Source organism: Tachyglossus aculeatus, chromosome 4 (genome assembly GCF_015852505.1).
Source record: "Tachyglossus aculeatus isolate mTacAcu1 chromosome 4, mTacAcu1.pri, whole genome shotgun sequence".
NCBI lineage: Eukaryota > Metazoa > Chordata > Mammalia > Monotremata > Tachyglossidae > Tachyglossus > Tachyglossus aculeatus.
This window is the reverse complement of record NC_052069.1, coordinates 47,130,412-47,156,443: the sequence shown is the minus strand read 5'-3', so window position 1 is coordinate 47,156,443 and position 26,032 is coordinate 47,130,412. Positions and strand designations below refer to the sequence as shown.

The 26,032-nt window shown below is 46.2% G+C and overlaps 1 protein-coding gene across 2 annotated transcripts in view; it reads left to right on the top strand.

Moving 5' to 3' along the window:
* The first annotated feature begins 8,237 nt into the window (after positions 1-8,237).
* EVI5 (ecotropic viral integration site 5) overlaps positions 8,238-26,032 on the top strand; it is a 307,843-nt gene continuing 290,048 nt past the window's right edge. For both annotated transcript variants that reach the window (XM_038745029.1, XM_038745028.1), the window contains exon 1: positions 8,238-8,256. The gene's annotated coding sequence lies outside the window, so the exon portion shown is untranslated. The remainder of the gene's footprint in view (positions 8,257-26,032) is intronic.

The window sequence follows — 26,032 nt, the reverse complement described above, 5'->3', positions numbered from 1 at the left end:
CTTCATATCCAAAAGACAATTGCTCTCCCCCTTCAAAGCGTTATTGAAGGCACATCTCCTCCAAGAGGATTTCCCTGACTAATCCCCACTTTTCTTCTTTTCCCACTCCCTTTTGCGATCCCTGCTGCTCTCTCTAGAGAGAGCCTCATCTTCTCCCACTCCTCCAGACTCACTGGGAAAGGAGGTGGAATTGGCTTCCTTCTCACTCTCCAATGCCACTGTGGCACCATCCCACCTCCCCCATCCCTCTCTTTCCCTTCCTTTGAAGCCCATATAATAATAATAGTAATAATGATAGCATTTATTAAGCGCTTACTATGTGCAAACCACTGTTCTGAGCGCTGGGGAGGTTACAAGGTGATGAAGCTGTCCCACGTGGGGCTCACAGTCTTCATCCCCATTTTACAGATGAGGGAACTGAGGCCCAGAGAAGTGAAATGACTTGCCCAAAGTCACACAGCTGACGAGTGGCGGAGCCGGGATTAGAACCCGTGACCTCTGACTCCCAAGCCCGGGCTCTTTCCACTGAGCCACGCTGCTTCCCTATCACCCGCCTTTACCGCCCACTCGGTCCCAGGCCTGGGAGTCAGAAGGTCATGAGTTCTAACCCCGGCTCTGCTCCTTGTCTGCCGTGTGACCGTGGGCAAGTCACTTTGCTTCTCCGGGCCTCGGTTACCTCATCTGGAAAATGGGGATTAAGACTGTGAGCCCTACGTGGGACAACTGATTGGCTTGCATCTATCCCAGTGCTTAGAACAGTGCTTGGCATGAAGTGAGCACTTAATAATAATAATAATGCCATTTATTAAGTGCTTACTATGTGCAAAGCACTGTTCTAAGCGCTGGGGAGGTTACAAGGTGATCAGGTTGTCCCACGGGGGGCTCACAGTCTTCATCCCCATTTTACAGATGAGGGAACTGAGGCCCAGAGAAATGAAGTGACTTGCCCAAAGTCACACGGCTGACAATTGGCAGAGCCGGTATTTGAACCCATGACCTCTGACTCCAAAGCCCGGGCTCTTTTCCACTGAGCCACGCTGCTTCTCTTAATAAATACCTTATTTGACTGAGCCCCACGTGGGACAACCTGATTACCTTGCATCTACCCCAGCGCTGAGAACAGTGCTCGGCACATAATAGGCACTTAACAAATAGCATCAACATCATCATCACCCCCCAGCCTCCTCCTCCAATTTTCTGAACCCTTTTGATTTCTTTCTCACATTCCTTCTCTCATTCTCCATCCCTACACTGATCCTTGGGGACTTCGATATTCATATGGATGTTCCTGTCCTAGAAGATCAGACTTGGTGAGAAGAAGGTCATTGGTTACCTTAGAAAGGGCTATTGTGGAGTGAAGGGGGAGGAAGCCAGATTGGAGGACAGGGAGGAGAGAATCGGAGGATAGGAAGTGGGGAGAAATGATAGAAGAGAAATGAGGTGATAAAAATAATGATGGCTCCACCTCCTCTCCACCTCCTCTCACTCCTTTACTCCAGTGACCTCCTGCTCCATCCCACCTCACACACTTCCCAACTTGGGAACACATTTGATCTTGTAACTGTTCAATCTCCACCCTTGCCAATTCTGAAATTCTTCTATCTTGACCACAACCTCTTCGCCTGCTCTTTTTCCCCGTACACCCACCCCCCTGCAAATCTGTCCTTTTCCCCCCACAGAGAGCTCTGTTCCTATGACCCCTTCCAGTATTCTACAACTACCTTACCCCATTTGGTCTCCATAGTCATTCAATCTTATTTATTGAACGCTTATTGTGTGCAGAGTACTGTACTAAGTGCTTAGCACTGTACTAAACTACCATATCCAAGCTACCTTCCCCTGACAATAATAATATTAACAATTTTGGTATTTAAGCACTTACTATGTGCAAAGCACTGTTCTAAGTGCTGGGGAGGATACAAGGTGATCAGTTGTCCCATGTGGGGCTCACAATCTTAATCCCCATTTTACAGATGAGGTAACTGAGGCACAAAGAAGTGAAGTGACTTGCCCAAAGTCCCACAGCTGACAAGCGGCGGAGCCGGGATTTGAACCCATGACCTCTGACTCCCAAGCCCGGGCTCTTTCCACTGAGCCACGCTGCTTCTCTAATGTACAAACGACATACTCAACCCCACCCCCTCCACTGAACTGAACCCCGTTGTACCCCTGCTAGGCTCATGCCACTCACTGGCAACCCTGGATCACCTCCACCGTCCGCATCTTCACATCTTTTAAAAATACTTACCCCCTTCCTTCTTCCCTCCTTGTCTGCCATCTTCATCTTTATCTTCCAACAGCTTCTTCCCCAGAGCTGTCAAAAGTGCTTATGCCTGTCCTAGAAAGTAACCTCCCTTGACCCCAGGGTCCCTCCAGTTATCCGTGTGGCTCAGTGGAAAGAGCACGGGCTTGGGAGTCAGAGGTCCTGGGTTCTAATCCCGGCTCCCCCCACGTGTCTGCTGTGTGACCTTGGGCAAGTCACTTAACTTCTCTGAGCCTCAGTTCCCTCATCTGTAAAATGGGGATTAAGACTGTGAGCCCCACGAGGAACAACATGATCACCTTGTATCCCCCCAGCGCTTAAAACAGTGCTCTGAACATAGTAAGTGCTTAACAAACGCCATCATTATTATCATCACCTCATCTCTCTTCTATCATTTCTCCCCACTTCCTATCCTCCAATTCTCTCCTCCCTGTCCTCCAATCTGGCTTCCTCCCCCTTCACTCTGCAATAGCCCTCTCTAAGTTAACCAATGACCTCCTTCTCACCAAGTCTGATGGCCTCTAATAATAATAATGGTATTTAGTAAGTGCTAAGTATTCATTCATTTGATTGTATTTGTTGAGCGCTTACTGTGTGCAGAGCACTGTACTAAGTGCTTTGAAGTTAAGTGGCTTACCCAAAGTCACACAGCAGACATGCGGCGAAGAAGGGATTAGAACCCGCATCCTTTGACTCCCAAGCCCGGGCTCTTTCCACTAAGCCACGCTGCCACTTCATCTAAACCTCCTAGACCCCTCAGGTGTCTTTGACCCTGTCTACCACCCCCTTCTCCTTGAAATTCACAGACACTGTCCTCTCTCGGTTCTTCTATCTCTCTCACCTCTCCTCCTCAGTCTCTTTTGCTGGCTTCTCCTCTGCCTCCCACCCTGACAGTGGGGGTCTCTCAAGGCTCAGTTCTAGGTCCCCTTCTCTTCTCCCTCTACTCCCATACCCTTGGAGAACTCATTCACTCCCACGGCTTCAATTACCATCTCTTCGCAGGTGTCTCCCAAATCTCCAGCCCTGACCGCCCGGCCTTCCCCGCCATCACGCATTTCCTCCTGCCTTCAAGACATTTCTATTTGGATGTCCTGCTGACACCTCAAATTAAGCATGTGCAAAACTGAACTCCTTTTCTTCCCACCCAGACCTGATCGTCTCCTTGACTAGCCCACCGCTGTAAACACACCATACTCCATATCTCACAAGCCCATAACTTTGGCGTTATTCTCGACTCATCTGTGTCATTCCACCCACATAGTCAATCTGTCACCAAATCCTGTCAGTTCTACCTTCACAACATTGTTAAAATCCACCCTTTCCTCTCCCTACAAACCGCTACCATGTTGAGCCAAGCACTTATCCTGTCCTGCCTTGACTACTGCATCTGCTTTGTCTCTGGCCTCCCGGCCTCCTCTCTCTCCCCACTCCAATCCACACTTTCACTCTGCTCAATGAAACATTTATCAGCAAAAACGTTCAGTTCACTCATTCATTCAGTCATTCAATTGCATTTATTGAGCACTAACTGTGTGCAGAGCACTGTGCTAAGCGCTTGGGAAGTAAAGTACAAGTTGGTGACATATAGAGACGGTCCCTACCCAACGACAGGCTCACAGTTTAGAAGGGGGAGACAGACAACAAAACAAAACATGTGTACAGGTGTCAAAGTCATCAGAACAAATAGAATTAAAGCTCTATGCATATCATTAACAAAATAAATACAATACTCAATATGTACAAGTAAAATAAATAGAGTAATAAATCTATACAAATATATATACAAGTGCTGTGGGGAGGGGAAGGAGGTAGGGCAGGGGGGTGGGGAGGAGGAGAGGAAATAGGGAGCTCAGTGTGGGAAGGCCTCTTGGAGGAGGTGAGCTCTCAGTAGGGCTTTGAAGGGAGAAAGAGAGCGAGCTTGGTGGATGTGCAGAGGGAGGGCATTCCAGGCCAGGGGGAGGACGTTGGCTGGGGGTCGACGGCGGGACAGGTGAGAACGAGGTACAGTTCATCTCTCCCCACTCCTCAAAAATCTCCACTGGCTGCCCGTCCACCTCCGCATCGAACAGAAACTCCTTACCGTAGGCTTCAAAGACATCAAGCAGCTCACCCCATCCTACCTCACTTCACTGATCTCCTACTCCAGCCCAGCTCGAACACTCTGCTCTTTCATTCATTCATTCATTCATTCATTCAATCGTATTTATTGAGCGCTTCCTGTGTGCAGGGTACTGTACTAAGCGCTTGGGAAGTACAAGTTGGCAACATATAGAGACGGTCCCTACCCAACAACGGGTTCACAGTCTAGAAGGGGGAGGCAGACAACAAAACAAAACATATTAACAAAATAAAATAAATAGAATAAATATGTACAAGTAAAATAAATAAATAGAGTAATAAATATGTACAAACATATATACATACTGGGCCCAGAGCTCATCTATCTCGCCACGGACCCTTTTCTCCCATCCTCCCTCTAGCCTGGAACTCCCACCCTCTCCATAAATGCCAAACCACCTCCCTCCACTTTCAAAGCATTATTCAGGTCCCATCTCCTCCAAGAGATATACATAGAGAGAACATATATATATATATATATATATCTCTATATATATAGAGAGAACAGATAGAGAACATATAGAGATTCATTCATTCATTCAATCGTATTTATTGAGCACTTACTGTGTGCAGAGCACTGTACTAAGCACTTGGGAAGTACAAGTCGGCAACATATAGCGATTCATTCATTCATTCATTCAATCGTATTTATTGAGTGCTTACTGTGTGCAGAGCACTGTACTAAGCGCTTGGGAAGTACAAATCGGCAACATATAGAGACGGTCCCTACCCAACAATGGGCTCACAGTCTAGATGGTCCCTACCCAACAACAGATCGGGTTGGACACAGTCCCTGTCTGTCAGTCTTAATCCCCATTTTTCAGTTGAGGTAAGTGAGGCACAGAGAAGTGAAGTGACTTGCCCACTTCAGACAACAGTGGGGAAAGGATTAGAACCTAGGTCCTTTTGACTCCCAAGCCCATGCTCTATCCACTAGGCCACGCTGCTTCATTCATTCAATCGTATGTATTGAGCGCTTACTGTGTGCAGAGCACTGTACTAAGCGCTTGGGAAGTACAAGTTGGCAACATATAGAGACAGTCCCTACCCAACAGTGGGCTCACAGTCAAGAATCCTAATATAGATCTCTAATATTATCCCTTTCTCTGAGCGACTTCTCCGACTGTCCACTGCTCAGTCCCCTGGGAGAATCCATCATTCATTTTACCCATTCGCAGCGCTCATGCAAATACGACTTTTCTATTGGATATTCAGTTATTCATTCAGCTACTTCATCCTGAAATAATAATAATAATGATGATGGTATTTGTTAAGCGCTTACTATGTGCAAAGCACTGTTCTTAGTGCTGAGGAGGTTACAAGGTGATCAGGTTGTCCCATGGGGGGCTCACAGTCTTAATCCTCATTTTGCAGATGAGGTAACTGAGGCACAGAGAAGTTAAGTGACTTGCCCAAAGTCACACAGCTGACAGTTGGCGGAGCTGGGATTTGAACCCATGACCTCTGACTCCAAAGCCTGTGCTCTTTCCACTGAGCCATGCTGCTTCTCCATAGTTATGCCGCTGATGAAAATCCTTGTTCTTTCCTCTGCTCCTATTTGTGAGCACTTTTTGTCTCCCTCTCCCACTAATAGCATCTGCCTGGCTCTGGCAAATAATAATAATAATAACAATAATAATGATAATAATAATAATGGTATTTGTTAAGTGCTTACTATCTGCCAAGCACATGGTGAAGTTATGGTTCACCTATTTGAAGTTATGAAGTTCACATATGTGAAGTTACCTTTGCCCAAAACATTAAGGTTTTTCTTCCTCACAGTAGCCCAAGCAGAGTGGGATGATTGAGGGGAAATGAGCAAGTAAAATAACTAAATCAATCAATCAATCGTATTTATTAAGCGCTTACCGTGTGCAGAGCACTGTACTAAGTGCTTGGGAAGTCCAAGTTGGCAACATATAGAGACGGTCCCTACCCAACAGCGGGCTCACAGTCTAGAAGTTATAACTAAAGTGATTGTACTTCCCAAGCGCTTAGTACAGTGCTCTGCACACAGTAAGCGCTCAATAAATACGATTGAATGATATGATTCTTTACAATATCAACTGCAACCATAATTTTCCTCCCTAAATTAGAAAACTGGAATAGCGCTTCAAGTTATAACATCAAGGGTATCAAATAAAGGACTGTGACAGACTCTGGAATGATAAAGGCACAAGAGAGCTAAGCAGCTGACAGGGCTGCTACAGAGAAATCAATCAATCAATCGTATTTATTGAGCGCTTACTGTGTGCAGAGCACTGTACTAAGCGTTTAATAGCTTAGTGAGAAACAAATAGCTGTGAGAAACAAAGCTTTAGCAGCCACAAGGTGGAAATGTCTGTTCTCTGTTCAAATATGTTTAGGAAGGAACATTGTTATTCCAGGGAAATCCCAAAACTTTGTTTCCTGTGCGTTAGAGCAAGGTGACCTAGTGGATAAAGCTTGGGCCTGGGAATCAGAAGGACATGGGTTCTAATCCCTGCTCTTCCACTTGTCCCTTGTGTGACTTTGAGCAAGCCCCTTCACTTCTCTGTGCCTCAGTTACCTCATCTGTAAAATGGGGATTAAAACGGTGAGCCCCATGTGATACATGGACTGTGTCCAACCTGATGACCTCATATCTACCCCCAAATTTAGTAAAGTGCCTGGCACATAATAAGCACTTAACTTACTTTATGGCAACAAATACCATAAAAAAAATAGAAATGAAAAACTGAAGATCCTTCTAGCCAATTTTTACTTCTGCTATATTTGACTCTGTCCTTTTAAAATCTAAAGAGGTCCGTAGGATGTTCACAATTCTTTGAGCACCCCACATCATGTCATAGGGGTGAGAAACAGCATGGTACTTGTACTTCCCAAGCGCTTAGTACAGTCCTCTGCACACAGTAAGCGCTCAATAAATACGATTGATTGAATGAATGGTGTAGTGGATAGAGCACAGCCTGGGAGTCAGAAGGTCATGGGTTCTAATCCTAGCCTCACTACTTCTCTGCTGTGTGACTTTGAGTAAGTCACTTCACTTCTCTGTGCCTCAGTTCCCTCATCTGTAAAATGGGGATTGAGACTGTGAGCCCCACATGGGACAGGGACTGTGTCCAACTTGATTTGCTTGTATCCACCCCAGCGCTTAGCACAGTGCCTGGCATATAGTAAATGCTTAACAAATACCATTATTATTATTATCGTCATTATAATAGAGAAGCAGCGTGGCTCAGTGGAAAGAGCATGGGCTTGGGAGTACGAGGTCCTGGGTTCTAATCCCGGCTCTGCCACTTGTCAGCTGTGTCACTTAACTTCTCTGTGCCTCAGTTACCTCATCTGTAAAACGGGGTTTAAGACTGTGAGGCCCGTGTGGGACCACCTGATTTCCTTATACCTACCCCAGGGCTTAGAACGGTGCTTGGCCGATAGTAAGTGCTTAACAAATACAATCATTATTATTGTAGGGTCTGTACTAGTTTTCAACTTATTGGTGAATATATCCACGGAACCCTAGAAATTCAGTCTTTCAGAATTCAGCTCCCCAAACCCAAAAAGACTACCATTAGCATCTCTTGAATACAATCAAAGTCACATCTCTTGAATAAAATCACCCCATACAAAGCCACCCAGGGAGTACAATAATTTTAAAAAAAGGTATCTGCCTCTTCCATTTTTCCACCTAAAAACTGTATATTGGGTGGGCCAGAGAGAATAGCAAAAAGCAGTGCAACGGGGCGGAGTAAATTCACTAGCCAAGCCCAGTGAGTCAGCTATAAATTCAGTTCCAGTGGGTTGTCTCTCTTTCCTTTTTTCTGCTGTTGGTGGCTACCGAGATGATGACTACCGAGATGATTGCAGCTGCTCCTGGAAGTTATCATGAGAAACAGGTAAACCGATTATGCTCCTTCCTCTTCAAGTTAAAAACATGTGCCTAAAAATAAATGTGCATCCAAGGGGTTGATTTTTGGATTTATCTGGGGCCACCTCTGCTTAATCTGAAAGCCTGAATTTCTACGGTTTCGTTGGAAGGATCCTGCCTCCCTTTAGCCTGTCCAACAGGGAAGGGCGGGGGGATGAGAAAGAATTTGATGGGATATTACGCTTGTTGTGATTCAGTACCATTTTCCCCTTGCAGTAATTTGCAGCTGATTATCTTCGAAACTGGAAGCTCACAACCCACTTAATGAGTTTCTAGTTCCTACCTCTCCTCCCAATTTGTTTCTTTTTGTCAAGCAAAGTGCTGGTTCCTTATTAGTACGGTATTGGTCTTTTTATACCAAGAGTGGCAAATCCCTGGTTTTGTTTTTGGATACCATGCTGTGTAGTTTATACGAGTCTTTTACTGACTGTTTCGGTTATTACAACTCTGGGGTGGTCATAGCAGAAGTTTGCGCAATTAATGTTTCAAAATCTCTCTGTTTTAAAGCATGTAGCTTTCCCTTCCAAATTCCCTGGACATTATTACGTTTCAAAATCTCTCTGTTTTAAAGCATGTAGCTTTCCCTCCCAAATTCCCTGGACATTATTACGTTTCAAAATCTCTCTGTTTTAAAGCATGTAGTTTTCCCTCCCAAAGTCCATGGACATTATTACTGTTATTGTCTTTGACATCTGTGTCTGCACTGTGACACTGTTCAGGTGACATAAAAACTGGGATTCCTAGTGACATAAAAACTGGGATTGTTGTGAAGCTGGAGAGACAAACATGGTTTCTGTTGTGCTTTTACTTGTTGCAGCAAGAGAGACAAATATGGTTTCTGTTATGTTTTTACTTGTTCTGGATGGGTAGATTTAAAAAATAAAATAAAAGCCTGTTTTATTTTCCTCCCCTTCTAGTAATTTAGTGCCTTAGGTAAAAAGGTGCCACCCTGAAGCTTGCTAGCATTAGTGGAGAGGCTTAATTATTGTGTGATAATAAGCATATTAGACAATTAGGAAGAGGGTTAGTTTCCAGCCAAATTAATAAAACCCTTCCTGAAGCTGTTATAATAATAATAATTATTATGGTATTTCTATGTGCAAAGCACTGTTCTAAGCGCTGGGGAGGATACAAGGTGATCAGGTTGTCCCATGTGGGACTCACAATCTTAAACCCCATTTTACAGATGAGGTAACTGTGGCCCAGAGAAGTTAAGTGACTTGCCCAGAGTCACACAGCTGAGAAGTTATCTCTTCAGGCTGGAGGTGCACATTGTATTTGCAGCTGCTTCCCTGTTGCTTTTGAGGATGAAAACTAACTGTGGATTTAGAGAATTAATCAATGGGATTTGTGAGCCCGTTGTTGGGCAGGGACCGTCTCTGTATGTTGCCGACTTGTACTTCCCAAGCGCTTAGTACAGTGCTCTACACACAGTAAGCGCTCAATAAATGCGATTAAATGAATGAATGAATCATCATCATCATCAATCGTATTTATTGAGCGCTTACTGTGTGCAGGGCACTGTACTAAGCGCTTGGGAAGTACAAACTGGCAACATATAGAGACAGTCCCTACCCAACAGTGGGCTCACAGTCTAAAAGAAGAGAAGCAGCGTGGCTCACTGGAAAGAGCCCGGGCTTTGGAGTCAGGGGTCTTGGGTTCGAATCCCGATTCTGCCAATTGTCAGCTGTGTGACTTTGGGCAAGTCACTTCACTTCTCTGAGCCTCAGTTCCCTCATCTGTAAAATGGGGATTAAGACTGTGAGTCCCCCGTGGGACAACCTGATCGCCTTGTAACCTCCCCAGCGCTTAGAACAGTTCTTTGCACATAGTAAGCGCTTAATAAATGCCATTATTATTATTATTATTGTACTCTCCCAAGTACTTAGTCCAGTATTATGCACAGAGTAAGCACTCAATAAATGCCATCGATCAATCAATTACCTAGTACAGCCTTGGGAACCCAGAAGGCATTTTACTCAATAAATATTGTTGAGGATACACTGCTTCAGTGCACTAAATGGCCCCCTACTGATATGAAAATTAATACTTCCAAAGGGCTTCATTTTGCCAGATAAAAGTAATTATGTTAAGTACTGGAAAAACTAGGCTCTTCAGTGTTACCATTTCCCCCGTTTCAGATAAACATTTGCCAAGAGTCTGTCACTGCAGTGGTCTGGGACTATTATATTCTTGCCATCAACACCATCCCAGTATTTTAGACACTTCCCAATCAATCAATCAATCATAGTAAGCATAGTAAGCACTTAATAAATGCCATCATTATTATTATTGATCAATGGTATTGAGTGCTTACTATGTGCAGAGCACTGTACTAAGCATTTGGGAGAGTACAGCACAAAAGAGTTAGCAGACATGTTCCAATCATTCAATCAGTCGTATTTATTGAGCGCTTACTGTGTGCAGAGCACTGGACTAAGCGCTTGGGAAGTACAAGTTTGAACCCATGACCTCTGACTCCAAAGCCCGGGCTCTTTTCCAGTGAGCCATGCTGCTTCTCATAATGGTGCTTGGCACATAGTAAGGGCTTAACAAATACCATCATTATTATTGCAATACAACAGAATTAGCTGATACAGTCCCTGCCACATAACGAGCTTTACAGTCCATAGCTTAACTCAATGTCTTGCCTCTGGCCTGGAATGCCCTCTCTCTATCTGGTAATCAATCTCCCCACCTTCAAAGGTGCATTAAAAGTACACCTCCTCCAAGAGGTCTTCCCCAACTAAGGCCTCATGTCCTCAAATCCCACTCCCTTCAATCCTGCTGGTACTGTCCTAAGCGCTTAGTACAGTGCTCTGCACACAGTAAGTACTCAATAAATATGATTGAATGAATGAATGAATGCTGGAGAAGCAGGGTGGCTTGGTGATGACGGCATTTGCTTAACAAATGCCATCATTATTTATTATTATCATTATTTATCATCATTATTTATTATCATTATTTATTTTATTATTTGATGGCATTTATCATTATTTATTATCATTATTTATTTTATTATTTGATGGCATTTTTTTATTAAGCGCTTACTATGTGCAAAGCACTGTTCTAAACCCTGGGGAGATTACAAGGAGATCAGGTTGTCCCACGGGGGGCTCACAGTCTTATCCCCATTTTACAGATAGGTAACTGAGACACAGAGACGCTAAGTGACTTGCCCAAAGTCACACAGCTGACAATTGGTGGAGCCGGGATTTGAACCCATGACCTCTGACTCCAAAGCCCATGCTCTTTCCACTGAGCCATGCTGCTTCTCCAATGGACAGAGCTCAGGCTTGGGAGTCAGAGGTCGTGAGTTCTAATCCCAACTCCGCCACTTGTCAGCTCTGGGACTTTGGGCAAGTCACGTAACTTCTCTATGCCTCAGTTAACCTCATCTGTAAAATGGGGATTAAGACTGTGAGCCCCATGTGGGACAACGTGATTACCCTGTACCTACCCCAGTGCTTAGAACAGTGCTTGGCACATAGTAATTCATTCATTCAGTCAATCGTATTTATTGAGCACTTACTGTGCGCACACTTGGGAGAGTACAGTAAGATGAAGGGAAGCTTCCCCATGATGGAGCAGAGGTTCCACTTTATACTTCATAATTGGGAAGCAGCGTGGCTCAGTGGAAAGAGGACGGGCTTTGGAGTCAGAGGTCAGGGGTTCAAATCCCGGCTCCCCCAATTCATTCATTCATTCAATCGTATTTATTGAGCGCTTACTGTGTGCAGAGCACTGTACTAAGCGCTTGGGAAGTACAAGATGGCAACATATAGAGACGGTCCCTACCCAACAGTGGGCTCACAGTCTAGAAGGGGGAGACAGAGAACAAAACATATTAACAAAATAAAATAAATAGAATAAATATGTACAAATAAAATAAATAAATAAATAGAGTAATAAATACATACAAACATATATACATATATACAGGTGCTGTGGGGAGGGGAAGGAGGTAAGGCGGGGGGGATGGAGATGGGGAGGAGGGGGAGAGGAGGGAGGGGGCCAATTGTCAGTTGTGTGACTTTGGGCAAGTCACTTCACTTCTCTGGGCCTCAGTTACCTCATCTGTCAAATGGGGATTAAGACTGTGAGCCCCCCGTGGGACAACCTGATCACCTTGTAACCTCCCCAGTGCTTAGAACAGTGCTTCGCACATAGTAAGCGCTTAATAAATGCCATCATTATTATTACTTACAGCATACAAAGTAAGACGCTAACCTTCTCACTATACCTCGACCTCCTCTATCTCCACCAACACCATGCTCCTGTCCTCCCTCTGGCCCGGAGTCCCCTCCCTTCTCAAATCTGACAGACATGACTCTCCCCTGCTCCAAAGGCTTATTGAAGGCACATCTGTGCCTCAGTTCCCTCATCTGTAAAATGGGGGTTAAGACTGTGAGCCCCCCATGGGACAACCTGATTACCTGTATCCTCCCCAGTGCTTGGAACAGTGCTTTGCACATAGTAAGTGCTTAATAAATGCCATTATTATTATTATTATTATTATCTCCTCCAAGAGGACTTCCCAGACTAAGCCCTCCTTTCTTCTCCTCCCAATCCCTTCTGCATCACCCTGACTTGCTCCCTTTATTCATCCCCCCTCCCAGCCCCTCACACTCATGTATAGATCTGTAATTTACTTATTTATATTAATGTCTGTCTCTCTCTCTGGACTGTAAACTCACCGTGGGCAAGGAATGTGTCCGTTATATTGTATTCTCCCAAGCACTTAGTACAGTGCTCTCCACCCAGTGAGCACTCAATTAATATGATTGGCAGACTGACTTATGGCTTCACCCTTGCACTTGGATTTGCCCCCTTTATTCACCCTTCCCTCAGCCCCACAGCACTTGCGTACATATCCATAATTTATTCATTTATACTACTGTCCGTCTCCCCCAATATAATAATAATGATGGCATTTATTAAGTGCTTACTATGTGCAAAGCACTGTTTTAAGCGCTAAGGAGGTTATAAGGTGATCAGGTTGTCCCATGGGGAGCTCACAGTTTTAATCCTCATTTTACAGACGAGGTAACTGAGGAACAAAGAAGTGAAGCGACTCGCCCAAAGTCACACAGCTGCCAAGTGGCGGAGTCTGGATTTGAACCCATGACCCCTGACTCCAAAGCCCGGGCTCTTTCCACTGAGCCACGCTGCTTCTCATGAGCAGCGTGAGCTTCACGAGCTTCTCATTCATTCATTCATTCAATCGGATTTATTGAGCGCTTACTGTGTGCAGAGCACTGTACTAAGCGCTTGGGAAGTACAAGTTGGCAATATACAGAGACGGTCCCTACCCAACAGTGGGCTCACAGTCTAGAAGGGGGAGACAGAGAACAAAACATATTAACAAAATAAAATAAATAGAATAAATATGTACAAATAAAATAGAGTAATAGATACATACAAACATATGTACATATATACAGGTGCTGTGGGGAGGGGAAGGAGGTAAGGCGGGGGGGGATGGAGAGGGAGAGGAGGGGGAGAGGAAGGAGGGAGCTCAGTTTGACCCAATAAGGCTCACTGAGGGCAGGGAATGTGTCTAACAACTCCGTTATAGTGTACTCTCCCAAGTATTTAGTATAATATAGTAAGCGCTCAGTAAATACAATTGATTGACTGATTAATTTAACTGTGCCTCAGTTCCCGCATCTGTAAAATGGGGATGAAGACTGTGAGCCTTATGTGGGATGGAGACTACGTCCAACCTAATTTAACTTGTATCTACCCCAGTGCTTTGTTCCGTGTCCGGCACATAGTAAGTGCTTAACAAGTACCATTGAAAGAAACAACAAAAAAACCCCTGCTACTTCAGTGCTTCTGCATCGTCCAAACACTTGACTGTCCCCCCACCAATGCCCTAGCATTTATGGACATATCTTTATATTCCATTGCTTAATCATCATCATCATCATCATCATCATCAATCGTATTTATTGAGCGCTTACTATGTGCAGAGCACTGTACTAAGCGCTTGGGAAGTACAAATTGGCAACATATAGAGACAGTCCCTACCCAACAGTGGGCTCACAGTCTAAAAGGGGGAGACAGAGAACAAAACCAAACATACTAACAAAATAAAATAAATAGAATAGATATGTACAAGTAAAATAAATAAATAAATAGAGTAATATCCTTCCTGTAATTTATTTTAGTGTCTGTCTTCTGTCTGTCTTCTTTAGTGTCTGGGAGAAGCAGCGTGGCTCAATGGAAAGAGCCTGGGCTTGGGAGTCGGAGGTCGTGGGTTCTAATCCCGGGCTCCGCCACTTTTCAGCTGTGTGACTTTGGGCAAGTCACTTAACTTCTCTGTGCCTCAGCTACCTCATCTGGGAAATGGAGATTAAGACTGTGAGCCCCCCGTGGGACAACCTGATCACCTTGTATGTCCCCCAGTGCTTAGAACAGTGCTTGGCACATGGTAAGCGCTTAACAAATGCCGTCATCATTATTATTATTATTCCCTTCTAGATTGGAAGATCTTTGAGGCCAGGTATCATGTCTATTAATAATGATATTTGGGGTATTTGCTGAATGCTGTCTGCGGTAGACATAATAATTAATTAATTATGGTATCTGTTAAGTGTTTACTATGTGCCAAGCACTGTTCTAAGCACTGGGATAGATACAAGGCTACCAGTTTGGACACAGTCCCAGTCCCATATAAGGCTTATGGTCTAGGCAGAAGGAGGTAATAATAATAATAATAATAATAATGGCATTTATTAAGCACTTACTATGTGCAAAGCACTGTTCTAAGTGCTGGGGAGGTTACAAGGTGATCAGGTTGTCCCAGGGGGTGCTTCCAGTCTTCATCCCCATTTTACAGATGAGGTAACTGAGTCACAGAGAAGTTAAGTGACTTGGCCGAAGTCACACAGCTGACAAATGGCAGAGCCTGGATTTGAACCCATGACCTCTGACTCCAAAGCCCGGGCTTTTTCCACTGAGCCACGCTGAGGTAGGATTTAATCCCCCTTTCACAGATGAGGAAAAACCAGCCCAAAGAAGTGACTTGCCCAGGGTCACAAAGCGGACAAGTGGTGGATCCAGGATTAGAACCCAGGCCCTCTGACTCCTAAATCCAGGCTTTTTCCACGAGGCCGTGCTGCTTTTCTACCTCAGTACAATCAGATCACACACCGTTCCTGTCCCAGAGGGGGTTCACAGTCCGAGGGGGAGGAAGACCACTTTGTAGATGAGATGTTTTGTTGTCTATTTCCCCCTTCTAGACTGTAAGCCCGTTGTTGGGTAAGGACCGTCTCTATAGGTTGCCAACTTGGACTTCCCAAGCGCTTAGTACAGTGCTCTGCACACGGTAAGCGCTCAATAAATACGATTGAAAGAATGAATGAATGAATGAAAACTGAGATCCAGAGAAGCGAAGTGACTTCCCCAAGGTCACCCAGCAGGCGAGTGGCAGAACCAGGATTAGTAACCAGGCCCATGCTCTTCATCATCATCATCATCAATCGTATTTATTGAGCGCTTACTGTGTGCAGAGCACTGTACTAAGCGCTTGGGAAGTACAAATTGGCAACATATAGAGACAGTCCCTACCCAACAGTGGGCTCACAGTCTTAAAGGGGGAGACAGAGAACAAAACCAAACATACTAACAAAAACATACTAACAAAATAAAATAAATAGAATAGATATGCTCTTGGTACTAGCTATGCTGCTTCTCTATTAATTTTATTGTACTCTCCCATTATTTTGGGTACCAAGTTGTGTACTGTAGGTGCTCAATATCTCCTATTGATTAGATTGCTCCCATCACTCTTGCTGAATGCGGGAATGTGGGGAATGTGGGACACTGTCAAGTCAGGATGAGGGTCTAAACCTTGAGTGTTGACTTAATGTTGACATCTAGCTATCCTAACCAGTTAACAGTGCTTTGCACATAGTAAGCGCTTAATAAAGGCCATTATTATTATTATTCTTATTCTTGAATGTGCGCTCACTGTGGACAGGGAATGTGTCTTCCAGCTCTGTTGTATTGATGATGATGGTATTTGTTAAGCGCTTACTACGTGCCAAGCACTGTTCTAAGCACTGGGTTAGATACAAGGTAATTAGGTCGTCCCACGCGGGGCGCACGGTCTTCATCCCCATTTTACAGATTAGGTAACTAAGGCACAGCGAAGTGAATCAATCAATCAATCGTATTTATTGAGTGCTTACTGTGTGCAGAGCACTGTACTATGTTTGTACATATTCATTACTCTATTTATTTATTTTACCTGTACATATCTATTCTATTTATTTTATTTTGTTAGTATGTTTGGTTTTGTTCTCTGTCTCCCCCTTTTAGACTGTGAGCCCACTGTTGGGTAGGGACTGTCTCTAGATGTTGCCAACTTGTACTTCCCGAGCGCTTAGTACAGTGCTCTGCACACAGTAAGCGCTCAATAAATACAATTGATTCATTGATTGTACTAGTGAAGTGACTTGTTCAAAGTCACACTGCTGACAAGTGGCGGAGCCGGGATTCGAACCCACAACCGCTAACTCCCAAGCCCGGGCTCTTTCCACAGAGCCATGCTGCTTCTCTAAGTAGTGTACTCTCCGAAGTGGTTAGTGCAGTGCTCTGCACACAGTTAAGCACTCAAATACCACTGAATGATAGGTTGGTGGAAAATTTCACCCTAGATCAAGCTCCAAAACTGTTTTTGAGACCCTTTTAGATTGTTTTCACACGTTCTCTTTAAAAAAAAAATGTCTTTTTTTACTCATTCTTAACTCATCTCCTCATTATTCCAACCTTTCATTAAATCTAACTTATCTCAGCAGTGCTGTTACATTGGAACCTGTGCTAGAGAGGTGTCCCACACACCTTTTATCCTAAATGGCACAAAATTAACTGGTTGCAGTACGAGAAAATTACTTAAGGAAACATTATGAAAGGGGTTTTGGATTCGCTGAGGCAATTAGAGGGGCGAGTGTGACATACCACTCTTTCTAAATATGTCCTGCTGGTTATCATTCATTCAATCGTATTTATTGAGCGCTTACTGTGTGCAGAGCACTGTACTAAGCGCTTGGGAAGTAATAATCATAATAATGCTATTTATTAAGCGCTTACTATGTGCAAAGCACTGTTCTAAGCACTGCAGGGGTTACAACGTGATCAGGTTGTCCCACGGGGGGCTCACAGTCTTCATCCCCATTTTATAGACGAGGTAACTGAGCACAGAGACGTGAAGTGACTTGCCCAAAGTCACACATCTGATGGAGCCGGGATTTGAACCCATGACCTCCGACTGCAAAGCCCGGGCTCTTTCCACTGCTTCTCTTGCCAAGTCCAAGTTGGCAACATCTACTTGTACATATCTATTCTATTTCTATTTATTTTATTTTGTTAGTATGTTTGGTTTTGTTCCCTGTCTCCCCCTTTTAGACTGTGAGCCCACTGTTGGGTAGGGACTGTCTCTATTTGTTGCCAATTTGTACTTCCCAAGCGCTTAGTGCAGTGCTCTGCACATAGTAAGCGCTCAATAAATACGATTGATTGATTGATTGATTGATATAGAGACAGTCCCTACCCAACAACGGACTCACAGTCTAGAAGGGGGAGACAGACAAAAAAACATGTGGACAAGTGTCAGGTAATCAGAATAAATAAAAATAAAGCTAGATGCACATTATTAACAAAATAAATAGAATAGTAAATATGTACAAGTAAAATAAATAGAGTAATAAATCTGTACAAACATATTCAGGTGCTGTGGGGAGGGGAAGAAGGTAGGGTGGGGAGGAGGAGAGAAAAAAGGGGGTCTGGTTATCAGTTTTGCCTCCATTTCTCCATCTTGTTATCTAGGATGGGTCTTCATCTGATGGTTATTTTCTGGCTCACAGGTGTAATTATAATAGCCTTTGAGGATGACGTCTACTCTATAGCTCGTTTTCTTAATCTTCTGGGTGGTTGTTTTGGCTGCCTTCAAATACCGGGGACTTGCCCCACAGGGATGGAGTGAGGTTGTCGAAGTGCCTTTGCGAATACAGGCAGTCCTCAACTTACCATGTTTGGAGTTAGAATGCAGGGCATCCTCATTAATAATAATAATAATAATATGTTTGTACATATTTATTACTCTATTTTACTTGTACATATATATTCTATTTATTTTATTTTGTTAGTATGTTTGGTTTCCTTCTCTGTCTCCCCCTTTTAGACTGTGAGCCCACTGTTGGGTAGGGACTGTCTCTATATGTTGCCAACTTGTACTTTTAATAATAATAATAATAATAATAATAACAATAATGACATTTATTAAGCGCTTACTATGTGCAGAGCACTGTTCTAAGCGCTGGGGGGGGAATACAGGGTGATCAGGTTGTCCCACGGGGGGCTCACAGCCTTAATCCCCATTTTCCAGATGAGGGAACTGAGGCTCAGAGAAGTGAAGTGACTTGCCCAAGGTCACACAGCAGACACGTGGGGGAGCCGGGATTCGAACCCATGACCTCTGACTCCAAAGCCCCGGTTCTTTCCACTGAGCCACGCCGCAAGCGCTTAGTACAGTGCTCTGCACACAGTAAGCGCTCAATAAATTCGATTGATTGATTGATTTGATTAATAAATGTATCCCCCGTTGCACTTTAACAACCCTGGATTCCTTGAATAATAATAATAATAGCAATAGTAATAACTGTGGTATTTGTTAAGCACTTTACAACACTGGATTCCTTTAATAATAATAACAATAATAATAATAGCTGTGGTATTTAAACACTTACTATGTGCCAGGCAGTGTACTGAACAATATCTGACTCCCCCGCTCTAGACTGTAAGCTCGCTGTGGGCAGGGAATGGCTGTTTATTGCTGTATTATATTTTTTACTCTATTTATTTATTTATTTATTTATTTTATTTGTACATATCTATTCTATTTATTTTATTTTGTTAGTATGTTTGGTTTTGTTCTCTGTCTCCCCCTTTTAGACTGTGAGCCCACTGTTGGATAGGGACTGTCTCTATATGTTGCCAATTTGTACTTCCCAAGCGCTTAGTACAGTGCTCTGCACATAGTAAGCGCTCAACAAATACGATTGATGATGATGATGATGATTCAGTGCTCTGCTCATACTAGCTGCTCAATAAATACGATTGAATGAATGAGTGGTACAAGCCAATTATGTTGGACACAGCCCCTGTCCCCTGTGGGGCTTGCAGTTTTAATCCCCATTTTACAGATGAGGTAACCGAGGCACAGAGAAGTGAAGCGACTTGCCCAAGGTCACACAGCAGACAAATAGTGTGACCAGGAAGGATCGGTAGGTCCGATTTTTCTCCCAGTGAAGTGAAATTTGTCTCCCTATCATTGAAGCTCTCTGACTCAATATATATATATTATATATATATATATATAATATATATAATATATATTTTACATATAAAACATACATAAATAATATATATTTTATATTTTTCTTTATAAAATTTATATATTATATTTCATAAAATATTTTATTTTAATAAAATATGCAAAATAAAATAGTTTTATAAAATATTTATTTTATAAAATATTTTATATTTTATAAAAATATATTTTTACAATATATATTTATTTATATATTATATATATATATATATATATATAAGTTCAGGACTAGAGATGTTAATTTACATCTGTGAGCCCACTGTTGGGTAGGGACCGTCTCTATATGTTGCCAACTTGTACTTCCCAAGCGCTTAGTACAGTGCTCTGCACACAGTAAGTGCTCAATAAATACGATTGATTGATTGATTGATTGATTGATTGATTGATTTGGGAATTTGGGAATCACTGGATAGAGACCACGGAGCTACGGGAGCTAATGAGTTCTCCAAGGGAGTAGGTCTAAGTGGAGACTAAAAGGGGCCCCAGAACTGAGCCTTGAGGGACTCCCACAGTTAGAGGGAGGACCTTGCCAAAGATTGAGATAGATATATAGATATATATACATATATATATATGTCATATACAAGTACAGAGCACTGTACTAAGCGCTTGGGAAGTCCAGGTTGGCAACATCTAGAGTTGGCAGCATCTAGGGACGGTCCCTACCCAACAGCGGGCTCACAGTCTAGAAGGGGGAGACAGACAACAAAACGAAACATATTAACAAAATAAAATAAAATCAATCAATCAATCAATCAATCATATTTATTGAGCGCTTACTGTGTGCAGAGCACTGTACCAAGTGCTTGTGAAGTACAAGTTGGCAACATATAGAGACAGTCCCTACCCAACAGTGGGCTCACAGTCTAAAAATAAATAGAATAGTAAATATGTACAAGTAAAATAGAGTAATAAATCTGTACAAACATATATCCAGGTGCTGTGGGGAGGGGAAGGAGGTGAGGCGGGGGGATGAGGAGGGGGAGAGGAAGGAGGGGGCTCAGTCTGGGAAGGCCTCCTGGAAGAGGTCAGATCTCAGCATTACATACAAATACATAAATACATATAAACGTATATACAGGTGTATATATACATATACATATACTGGTATATACAGACATATATACTTCCCAAGCGCTTAGCACAGTGCTCTGCACACAGCAAGCGCTCAATAAATACGATTGATTGATTGATTCCTCCTTGTATTCCCCCTCCCCACTCGGGTTTAGAACAGTGCTTGGCACGTAGTAAGCGCTTAACAGATACCGTCCTTCTTATTATTAGGAGGCAGAGGAGGGCTCTGCCCCTTTAAGGCCCCTCTGCGCCTGCGCGCTGGGCGCTCCCGCTGCGGCCCGCCCCGCTGGGAGGGAGGGGGCGGGGCCTGAGCGAAGGGGCGGGGCCACGACCGCGTCTGTGCGTCAGATGGGGCGGGGCCAGAGCGCAGGGGGGCGGGGCCAAAGTCGGGACTGTACGTCATTTATTTATTCATTCATTCATTCATTCATTCATTCAATCGTATTTATTGAGCGCTTACTGTGTGCAGAGCACTGGACTAAGCGCTTGGGAAGTCCAAGTTGGCAGCATCTAGAGACGGTCCCTACCCAACAGCGGGCTCCCAGTCTAGAAGGGGGAGACAGACAACAAAACAAAACACATTAACAAAATCATCATCATCAATCATGTTTATTGAGCGCTTACTGTGTGCAGAGCACTGGACTAAGCGCTTGGGAAGTACAAATTGGCAACATATAGAGACAGTCCCTACCCAACAGTGGGCTCACAGTCTAAAATAAAAATAAAATAAAATGAATAGAATAAATATGCGTAAATAAAATCAATAAATGGAGTAACAAATCCGTACAAACGTGTATACATCTATACAGGTGCTGTGGGGAGGGGAAGGAGGTAAGGCGGGGAGGAGGGGGAGAGGAAGGAGGGGGCTCAGTGCGGGAAGGCTTCCTGGAGGAGGTGAGCTCTCAGAAGGGCTTCGAAGGGAGGAAGCGAGCAGGGGGCGGGGCCAAGGTCGTGGCTGTGCGTCGGCTGGGGCGGGGCCAGAACGCAGGGGGCGGGGCCAGAGGAGGGCTGTGCCTCGGAAGGGGTGGGGCCAGAGCACAGTGGGCGGGGCCAGATCAGGGGGGCGGGGCCAAGACCGTGACTGTGCGTCGGGTGGGGCGGGGCCAGAGCGCAATGGGCGGGGTGAAGGCCGTGGCGGCGCGTCGGGGCCAGAGAAGGGGGCGGGGCCAGAACTCAATGGGCGGGGCCAGACCCGGGGGCTGTGCGTCAGGGGGCGGGGCCAAGACCAGATGCCGTGCGCCGGGAGGGGCGGGGCCAGAGCGCCGGGGGCGGGGATAGCGTCAGGGTAGTGCCTCGGGATGGGCGGGGCCAGAGAACAGGGGGCGGGGCGAAAGCACAGGGGGCGGAGCCAAAGCCTCGGCGATGCGTCGGTTGGGGCGGGGCCAGAGCGCAGTGAGCGGGGCCAGAACAGGGGGCGGGGCCAGCGCCGGGGCTGCGCGTCAGGCGGGCGGGGCTAGAAAGGGGGCGGGGCCAAGGTGGAGGCTGCGCGTCGGGAGGGGCGGGGCCGGAGCACAATGGGCGGGGCCTGAGCCCGATCAGTGGGGGGGGGCCTTGGTCGGCGGTGGGCGGGGCTTGGGCGGGGGGCCGGGGGGGAGGGAGACGGGGGACGGAGGGAGGGAGGGAGCGGGGCTGTCGGGCGCTGCGCGGGGCTGCAGGCCGCCGGGACCGGACGGGCGTCCGTCTGTCTGTCTGTCTGTCTGCTCGTCTGTCCGCCCGTCTGTCCGTCCGCCCGTCCGCCCGGGCTGTTAGAGCCGAGGGACCACCGCCTCCTCCGCCGCCGCCTCCACCTCCTCCTCCTCCTCCTCCAGCTTCACGGTGAGGCGGGGCCGCGGGCCGGAGCGGGGCGGACGGGCGGACGGACGGCCGGGAGGGCGGAGGAGGGACGGGAACCGCGAGGGCCGCCGCCGTTCCTCCCGGGGCCGGCCGGCCGGCCGGACGGTCAATCAATCAATCAATCAATCAATGAGTCGTGTTTGTGGAGCGCTTCCTGCGTGCGGAGCGCCGGACTGAGCGGTTGGTTGGTCGTTGTGTGGGGGCCCCCGGCCGGGCCTCCGGGGCCGGAGACCCGTGGACCCGCACCGCCGTCCCAACGCGCACACCCCCCCCCCCCCGCTTTCCCTCTCCCCGTCTCCCCCTTCCCTCTCTCTCTCCGTTTCCCCCCCCTCCTTCCCCCTTCTCTCCCCCTTCCTTTTCCCCTCCTCTCCCTTCTGTTCCCCCTCTTCCCCCTCCCTTTCTCTCTCCTTTTCCCCCTCCTATTTCCTCTCCTATCCCCCTTCCTTTTTCCCTTCCTTCCCCCCCTTTCCCCCTTCTTCCCTCGTCCTTTCCCCTTCTTTTCCCCTTACTTCTCCCCCTCCTTTTCCCCTTACTTCTCCCCCTCCTTTTCCACCTCCTTTTCCTCCTTCTTCCCCCCTCCTTTTCCCCTTCCTTCCCCCCCTCCTTTTCCACCTCCTTTCCCCCCTCCTTTCTCCCGTTTTTTCCCTCCCATTCCTCCCTTCTTTTTGGCCTTCCTTTCCCCCTCCTTTTTGCCTTCCTTTCCCCCTCCTTTTTGCCTTCCTTTCCCCCTCCTTTTCCCTTCCTTCCCCACTCCTTTTTCCCTTCCTTCCCCACTCCTTTTTCCCTTCCTTCCCCCCTCCTTTTCCCTTCCTTCCCCACTCCTTTCTCCCTTCCTTCCCCCCTCCTTCTTCCCTTCCTTTCCCCCCTTCCTTTTCCCTTCCTTCCCCCGTCCTTTCCCCCCTCTTCCCCCCTCCTTTTCCCCTTCCTTTCCCTCCTTCTTCCTTTCCTTTCCCCCCTCCTTTTCCCCCTTCTTCCCCCCTCCTCTTTCCCTTCCTTCCCCCCCTGCTTCTCCCCTTCCTTTCCCCCCCTCCTTTTCCCTTCCTTTCCCCCCCTGCTTCTCCCCTTCCTTTCCCCTCCTCCTTTTCCCTTCCTTCCCTTCCTTCCCCCCCCCCCCCCCCCCACCCAGGCTCCCCGCCCGCAGCCCATCCCTGGGGGTTGGGGGGGGGGCGGGTGGAGGAGAAGAGGAGGAGGTTGAGGGTCCAGGAGAGCTAGAGAGCGCTATAGAAGAAAGGAAATGGTTTTCCTGCTCCTCCTCCTCCTCCTCCTCCTCCTCCTCTTCCTCTTCCTCCTCCCCCCGGCCGTGGGAAAGGCCTGCGGATCTGTGCGGTGCGGTGTCCCCTTGGGCAGCCCCCCTCGTTGGGCCTCGGGGCCTGGGCGCGGGGCGGTCACTGCCTTCTTTCATTCATTCATTCATTCAGTCGTATTTATTGAGCGCTTATACTGTGTGCAGAGCACTGGGCTAAGCGCTCGGGAAGGACCAGTCGGCAACCTAGAGAGACGGTCCCTACCCAACGACGGGCTCACAGTCTAGAAGGGGGAGACAGACAACAAAACATGGAGACAGGTGTCAAAGTCGTCAGAACAAATAGAATTATGGCTATATGCACATCATTAATAAAATAGAGGACTAAATATATAGAATTTTATACAAGTGCTTTGGGGAGGGGATGGGGAGGAGGAGAGAAAAAGGGGGCTCAGTGTGGGAAGGCCTCCTGGAGGAGGTGAGCGCTCAGTAGGGCTTTGAAGGGAGGAAGACTGTGAGCCCACTGTTGGGTAGGGACCGTCACTATATGTTGCCAGCTTGTACTTCCCAAGCGCTTAGTAATCAATCAATCATATTTATTGAGCGCTTACTGTGTGCAGAGTACTGTACTAAGCGAAGTTGGCAACATATAGCGACAGTCCCTATCCAACAGTAGGCTCACAGTCTAGAAGAATGATAATGTCATTTATTAAGCGCATACTATGTGCAAAGCACTGTTCTAAGTGCTGGGGAGGTTACAGTGGGATGAGGTTGTCCCGCAGGGGGCTCACAGTCTTCATCCCCACTGTACAGATGAGGGGACTGAGGCACAGACAAGTGAAGTGACTCGCCCAAAGTCACACAGCAGAGCCGGGATTCGAACCCATGACCTCTGACTCCAAAGCCCGCGCTCTTCCCACTGAGCCACGCTGCTTCTCACGCTGCTGCGTTTGTTAGTCCAGTGCTCTGCACGCGGTAAGCGCTCAATAAATGCGATTGAATGAATGAAGACAGCTGGCTTGGCGGAGGTGTGGAGGTGGGGCATTCCAGGCCAGAAGTGGGACGTGGGCTTCCATTCTCCAGGTGGAGAAACCCCCCAAACCCTCAGTGGATTTCCTCTAGGTCGGCCGGGGCCCCGCCGACAGTTTCTCTGATCTGGCCCTTTTTTTGGGGTGTGGGGGGGTTGGTTTTGGAGGGGAGGCCGGGGCCGTGGGGGTGTTCAAAGAGTTGTCCAACTTGGGGCCTGCTGGGCCCTCAACGAATGAGCCGCCATTCATTCAATCGTATTTATTGAGCGCTTACTGCGTGCAGAGCACTGTACTAAGCGCTTGGGAAGTACAATTTGGCAACAAATAGAGACAGTCCCTACCCAACAATGGACTCACCATCTAGACAGACACACAAACTCTCTCTCTCTCTCTGTCTCTCTCTCTTGCCACAGAGAGATGGAGTTTCCATGGCTCCACCAACTCTTCACTGTTTGCCCTTGGGCAAATCACTTCAGTTCTCTGGGCCTCCGTTTCACATCATTCATTCATTCAAGCCAGACCTGAGCACTGTATTTTAGTGATAATAATAATAATGATGATGATGATGATGATTGTATTTGTTAAGCGCTTACTATGTGCCAAGCACTGTTCTAAGCACTGAGGTAGATACAAGGTCATCAGATTGCCCCACATGGGGCTCACAGTCTTCATCCCCTAATAATAATAATAATGATGGTATTTGTTAAGCGCTTACTATGTGCCAAGCACTGTTCTAAGCACTGAGGCAGATACAAGGTCATCAGATTGTCCCACGTGGGGCTCACAGTCTTCATCTCCTAATAATAATAATAATAATGATGGTATTTTTTAAGCGCATACTATGTGCCAAGCACTGTTCTAAGCACTGAGGTAGATACAAGGTCATCAGGTTGTCCCACGTGGGGCTCACAGCCTTCACCCCCTAATAATAATAATAATGATGGTATTTGTTAAGCGCATACAATGTGCCAAGCACTGTTCTAAGCACTGGGGTAGATACAAGGTCATCAGAATGTCCCACGTGGGGCTCACAGTCTTCATCCCCTAATAATTTATAATAATGATGGTATTTGTTAAGCGCATACTATGTGCCAAGCACTGTTCTAAGCGCTGGGGTAGATACAAGGTCATCAGGTTGTCCCACGTGGGGCTCACAGTCTTCATC